The sequence below is a fragment of the Microtus ochrogaster genome, chromosome 7 (assembly GCF_000317375.1).
Source record: "Microtus ochrogaster isolate Prairie Vole_2 chromosome 7, MicOch1.0, whole genome shotgun sequence".
In the NCBI taxonomy this organism is placed as follows: domain Eukaryota; kingdom Metazoa; phylum Chordata; class Mammalia; order Rodentia; family Cricetidae; genus Microtus; species Microtus ochrogaster.
The window spans coordinates 44,459,134-44,466,327 of NC_022014.1; the positions used below are offsets into that span (position 1 = coordinate 44,459,134).

The window sequence follows — 7,194 nt, forward strand, 5'->3', positions numbered from 1 at the left end:
AACTAGCTATACATCTAATATTGCCCGGCGATGGTGGCGCATGCCTTTAATCCCAGCACTCGGGAGACAGAGGCAGGTGGATCTCTATGAGTTCGAGACCAGCCTGGTCTACAGAGCTAGTTCCAGGACAGGCTCCAAAGCCACAGAGAAACCCTGTCTCGAAAAAGCAAAAAAAAAAAATCTAATATTAATTTTTATCATATACAGATACTGAAAAATTAAACAACAAATCTCTACATCTTCCAAGAAATAAATGGGATTATTTATTAGAATTATTTATTAGTTAGAAGACAGACAGTTCTCGAGAGAAGAGACAAGTGGTCAATAAATATTTGGAAAACTCTTCAACATTCTTAGCCACCAAAACTTTTTTGAGATTCCATCTCACTCCAGTCATAATAAAACACACACACACACACACACACACACACACACACACACACACACACACACACACTGATGGTCAGTGTGTGGAGAAAGAGAAACCCTTACTTACTGGGAGTACAAACTGGCACAGTCACTGTGGAAATAACTATGGAAGCTTCTCAAAAAGAAAAAGTAGAACTCCCTCATGACCACTTCTGTATCTAAAAGCTTCTACGTCCTATCATGAAGACACTTGCGCATCCGTATTATCCACATTAGTCAGGGAATGGAGCCAGCCTAGAGGCCTATCAGCAGAGAAGTAGCCAAAGGAAACATGGCTTATATAGCAGAGCTCTATGAAGCCATAAAGAATCATGAAATCATGGGATTTCCAGGGGGGGGTGAAGTATAAAACTGGAAATGACTGTATTACAAGAAGTAATCCAGACTCAGAAAAGACAAAAATCACTTATTTTCTCTCTTCTGAGGGTCCTGTATTTTAGCGTTTATATATGTGTATATATGTATATATATGTGTATATATGTATATATGTGTATTTTAGCCTTTATATATGTGTCTCTATGTAGGTGTGGTTATAGGTCATGAAACTAGAGAGGGGACGGTGGGTAACAGGATAGCTTTCACAGCAGAATTGGGGCTACCCAAAGGAGGAAAAGGACCAACAGGAGGGGAATGGGGAAGGTCGAGGGTGGGAAGGGGTTTCAAAGAAAGTATGTCGGAAATTGCAGAATGAAATCTATTACCTTGCATGCCATTTTTTTTAAACTCTAAAAAAGAAGTAATAATCACTGGACAAAGACCGGCTATCTATAGTATGATAGTCATCAGTCTCAATGGTAGAATTTACAACCGTGCACATTGGGAAACATGACCCCTATTTGCTTACTTCTCTGATGTGATAAAACACTACCCAAGAGCAACTTGTGGAGGAAAGGGTTTCTTTTGGCTTAACAATTAGTCTGTCACCAAGTGAACTGAAGCAAGAACTCAAGGCAGGAACCTGGAGGCAGGAAATGAAGCAGAGACCAAGAAGGAATGTTGCTTACTGGTTTGCTCAGTTTGCCTTCTTATAGGACCAGTGGCCATCTGCCTACCCACAGTGGGCTGGGCCCTCCCACATCAATCATTAATCAAGAAAACTCCCCCTCAGACACACAGCCAGTCTGATGAAGGCATTTCTTCAACTGAGGTTAGCACACCTCCCCAGTAGACTTCCGCCAGCTGCCAGAGCCCCCCTCACTGAAAGGGGGGACAGTCTGTTGTTTTGCACTTGCCTAGCTGTCTCCCTTCTACTTCTTGATGCTCCTGTCCCATGGCTGTGAATTTTCTCCAACTGATGGGTACTATGCCTTGTGATCCATGGTGCACATTGGCTAAGTACCCATGTGGGAAGCTCTGTACTGGTCTTGCAGACATGTCAGTGAACTAAATAGATGGAGGGGCCTCTGGGGGATTGCTTTAGATGGCACGGTTTGTGAAAGTCTCTCTGAGGGAGCTAACATATAAGTGGGAGACCTAAATGACAAGAATGTGCCGGCTGTGTGACTGTCAGAGAGAGCAACACCCAGGAACCACAATGTACTAAGGGCATTCATGGGACAGAAGAACCTGGGATGTCTGCCATCCTACCTAATCTCTCTGCTTCTCTCCTAGTTCTGGGTTGGGCCCTGGGGTGGTCCAGGTCTGTATTGCAGAAGAAACTTACAACAAGTAGAAGTTAGTGGCTGGCGCGGATGGACACAGACCTGGTACAGGAGGGTGTGCAGGAGGGGAGGGGGAAGGTTGGAAACACAGACACACTGTAGACATGGAGTGGCAGATGGAGATGATCTTCCTGAAGTGGGAGTGGTCCTTCGCAGACCTCCTGTGGATACATTAATGTGCCTCTGGAATTGTCCAGTCTGCAGTCTGCAGCCAGGAACGATCACTGACTTGTCTTACATCTGCCTTTTACGGCAGACCTCAGACCCTGTCCCAAGTCAGCATAGCCTCGCCCAACATAGCCCTGAGTTGGGGACCAGAATCAAGTTGTGGTTGGTTCTTGGTAGGATTTGCGGAGTCTCTGTATTCTTTGGATTTAGACTGAATGTGTACCCCTAAATACATGTGTAATACTATTTGCTAGTGGGGTTTTGAGGAAGATATTAAGTGTGTGGGAGCTCATAAATGGGATTAATGTCCTTAAATACAGGATTTCTGGGCAAGAGAGATGGACTGGTAGTTAAAAGTATGGATTGCTTCTGTGGAGTTCATGTTCCTAACACCTACGTTGGGTGGCTCACAACTGCTTCCGAGGGTACTTGTACTAATTTGCATATAAGCCCTACCCCCACATACTAAAAACAAATCTTGAAAAAGGACCCCTGGAGTCAAGTCCTTGTTCATGTGAGGACAACATGACAGCCATCCGTGGACCCCTGGAGGCAGGCTAAGGAGCACTGAGCTGCTACTTCCTTCTCTGTTGGTTTCTCAGTGTCCAGAACTATTTTTTTTAAAAAAAATCTCTGCTGTGCCTAATCCTTTGTTATGATGGCCCAGAAGGACAGGCCCTGTGTCATGCCCAGCCACCGGCAGGAAAGGGAAGCTGGACTGGCTGGCATCTCCCCAGCAGTTGTCACAGTGCCCACAGACTGGCCTTTGCACTGGGTCAGTAAGTCCGAAGGGCAGCAGAGGGCAGCAGCAGTCCATGGCAAATCCTAGAGTGGGCGGCCTTTCTGCATCTGGGGAGCCTCTTTGGAGAGTAGGTCACACCTGTCAATCATGAGTTTCACTTTCAGCTTTTCATTGGGAGGACAAGACAGGAAGCATGTCTTTTCTTCACCGAAAAAGATATGGGAACCCAGAAAAATGAATCAAAGACATTTCCAGGAAGATAAATATCTAAGAAGGTAGAAATAGAGCACCTGGTTAAACTCAGCCCACAAGTCGAACCCTCTTGGACCAGAAACAGTTCTTTGTGACTTTGAATTGCCACTTGAATCAGTTGCTGAGGCTTCCCCATACAAAGGCAGAGTTAATGAGATACAGGCTAGAACCTCTGGAGGCCTCCTGGCTTTGCCCAGTCAGCGGGTACAATACAGGGACGGGGGCCAGTACAGAATGAAAGGGATGGATGGAAGGATGGATGGATGGATGGATGGATGGATGGATGGATGGACGGATGGACGGATGCTGATCTCAGGTGCTTCCCACTGGAAGCGATGTTCAGGAGCTCACCCAAGCAGCAGGACTCCACCAGGCATGAGAGGATGGGCAAGATACTGGGAGGAGTCAAAAAGATGGTGCTGAGTTGTAGTAATAGGTGCGGAGGAGCTGCGTCCCCATTACCCCTGCCGCACCCCGGCCGCCTGCCCGGCTAGCTCAGTCGGTAGAGCATGAGACTCTTAATCTCAGGGTCCTGGGTTCGAGCCCCACGTTGGGCGCCATCTGTAGTAATAGGTGCGGAGGAGCTGCGTCCCCATTACCCCTGCCGCACCCCGGCCCCGGCTAGCTCAGTCGGTAGAGCATGAGACTCTTAATCTCAGGGTCGTGGGTTCGAGCCCCACGTTGGGCGCCATCAGTGGTGGAGGAATGTCATTGGTTGATTTAATAAAGAAGCTGCTTGACCTGATAGGTTAGAACGTAGGTGGGAGGAGCAGAATGCTGGGCGGAAGAGGAAGTGAGCTCAGAGACTCGATAGCTCTCCTCTCGGGGCAGACGCCTCAGAGAGACAAGATGCTCCACTCTTGCGGGCAGAGGTGAGAGCTCTGCTCTCTGAGGCACACGCGATGAAGCTCCGACCCAGGATGGACGTAGGCTAGAATCTTCCTGGTAAGCGCACCTTGGGGTGCTACACACAGATGATTAGAAATGGGCTAGTCCAGGTGCGAGAGTTAGCCTAGAAGAGAATGGGCCAAGCAGTGATTAAAAGAATACAGTGTCCATGTAATTATTTCGGGGCATAAGCTAGCCAAGCGGCTGGGGTGCTGGGGATGCAGCCCCGCCACTCCTATTACAACACTGAGTAGCAAGGGCATAGACATGAACTAGGCACAGGGGAGTCTAAGTAGTTGATCCATTCAGTGTAATTGACTTCCAGGTGGCCAAGGTAGAGGCAGGACCCCTTCTGGCCTCAACTGGTCCCTTCACCTCACTTATGCTCCCCCGTTCCCAGGATAGCCTAGCCATCATGATAACCACAGAGATGAGAAACCACTGGATGACCAAAGTCTGGGGTTTGGTGGGTGTAGAGGTGCGGATGGTTAGGATGAGACCTTGAAGATACTGAGTCTCACACCAACAGGAAAGAGCCAGGGCATAGGGAGGGGGCTGCAGGTAGAAGCAGAGACCAGTCCTGCAGGAGGGAGGGCTGTGTTTCTTGGATAACAAAGACACAGGGAGGAGAGGGAGATCTAGGCTGAGGGGAGGGCACTCTCATGGAGTGAGTAAGGCTACCTTTCCCCTTTGAAAACTTGAAGCAGGACATGGGGGTTTATTGGGCAAAGATACTGTCTTCCTGGAGTGAAAAGGGTGTAGAAAATCCCCACAAGGACTGAAGAAGTCTAGGGTTACCCCTACTATGAGGGCAGACAGACTGAGGCACAGTGAAATTCAGACAATGGGACTCGCCGGCTTCTAAAGCCCAAAGCCACAGTGTGTCTGCTGGTGCCGCTGTCATACAAGAACCCTTCATCTGACTCAGGGCCCTCCTGGGGCCACCCCCTGTCTAGACAAGGGCCACAGGTATCTTGTGATGTACCACCTTCTCCAAGTTGCAGCCTGAGTGTGCACCTGTCACTCAGCATCTTCTGTATTCACAAAACCACCCCCATATACCCTTTAGTATGATTTCTGTCCCCCTTTTCTACTTCCCTGCCTCCCCTTACCCCAGAGGTTAGCATCCTCTGTGATGTCCTGTGCCCTCAATTTCCCCTTCATGCCCCTGAGAGGCATTGTTCCTTAGCTCAGCGCGATCCCCCTGTCACTGGTAGCCAGGCTTCCTCTATCTCTCACACAGCCTCTGAAGGCCCAGGTTCCCCTTCCACTTCTAGCCTGGGTCCTGCAGACATTTCCACCCCCCTGGGCACTCCATGATCCCCAGGGTACATAGAGTTCCAGAGCTGGGACTTCTTACTGTCCCCCTCAGACAGAAGCCTTCGTTGTCGGCTCTTAGGACTTCCTTTAATAGATGCCCCTGCTGAGCCCTGCTAGGAGTGCCCAGGGCTGTCCTGGAGAGCAGACCATGCAGCGCAGACCTCTGATGTAGACAACGGGTCCTCTATGAGCAGGGAGTTGGGGACGTGTTAGAGAGGAGGCCGGACACTAGGGGCTCATGTCTGGTAACAGGACATGGGTCTCCTTTCTTTCCCCCTTCTATGAGCATATGCTATGATGTATTATTTATTTTCTGGCCCCATAAGCTGGGGTGAGTGCAACAATAAAAATATCGCAAACAAAATGACTTGGTGGCACTTTTGACTGGACAGGACCACCGGAGTTTGGTTTCTAGGGCTTGCAACAGTGGGCAAAGCACTTGCTGCCATACCTGACAACTTGAGGTCTCTCCTCGGCACTCATGGCAGGAGAGAGCTGTCTTCTGACCCCTACACACAAGCTATGGCATGCATACAACCACACAAATAAATAAGTGACTACTGAAAAAAAATTAATAGACACCTGCTGCTAGCTCTCGGTGGGACTACGTGCTTCAGATCCAGAGGGGTGATAGCCACCTGGGTCAAGCAATATTACTAAATTTGGTATCCTTGCACTCCTCAAGCAAACAGAGTCAGGCTGCTTATTCCTACAGGGTATGACCCTGGATCCCTGGTAGCCTAGAGCTGCCCCCTCCTAGCCAGGATAGGGGGCAGAAATGGGGAAGGTGGTCTTGTTTCCTAACTGGTCCATTACAGGAAAATGAGTGTAGCTCAGGCACTTTGTAGCCCACCCCATCCCTGCCCTGAACCCCGTTTTCCAGGCTGCCTTCGCCTCTTGAGGGCATGCACAGGATGCATGTCTTGAGGCACAAGGGCAAATCCACATGGAGATTAGATTTCTCCATCAGGGACAGTTTAATCTACTTCCCCTTCACGTAGAATGCGGACTCGTCCAGACCCTGGCACTGGCTTTCTCTCTTGGATGGTTTGGGAAACTGAGGCTGGAATGGAGGCCTCCCCACTAGCCCAAATAGAAAACCCAAGCAAAAAAAATCTTTATCCACTGAGTTCTTGGCAAAATGTAAGAAGTACCTTTGATGCTAATCTCCCGGCATCTCTGCAGTGACCTGCAGAGGTCTCCATCCCCCCGTGAAGATGAGGCTGGACTCAGAGAAGGAAAATGGTTCTTTAGCACAGTGACCAGGTCTGAAGGCAGATCTACACCCATGACGATCGAGGCTGCTGTTTCCCAAGGGGTATATAAGGGACTTGGCATCCCCCTCCCGGGACGCATGTAATCTGGTAGTATGGGAACGGTATGTGTTTAGAAGTAGTTCGGAGCTGGTGGTCCTAGGGATAGGAGGTCTCCAAGGACTCCTCCCTGCCACCAGCAGGCACTCTCAGTTTATGGTTACATTTTATGACCTCTGTTGGCCTTCAGCTGGAGTGGCCCAGGTGGGCTTTACCCATGTGAGGGATCATAGGGGATCAGGGGAGGGGCTGAAAGGACAGCTGTCGGGATGGGGGTGGGTGTCCAAAGACAAGGATCCTGTGAACTTAAAAGTTCAAGGCCAGAGCCTTTGGGGACATGAAATCCTGAGAGGCAGTTGACATGCTGGACCAGACAGGGGCTTGGGAAGAGTGAGGGAGCCTGGAAGACCCTAACAGTCC

General features: G+C 49.4%; 1 non-coding gene across 1 annotated transcript; it reads left to right on the forward strand.

The window, feature by feature from the left end:
• The first annotated feature begins 3,737 nt into the window (after positions 1 to 3,737).
• Positions 3,738 to 3,810, forward strand: Trnak-cuu. Its single transcript has one exon. It is a non-coding gene; the product is annotated as a tRNA-Lys (tRNA).
• Positions 3,811 to 7,194: the final 3,384 nt, after the last annotated feature.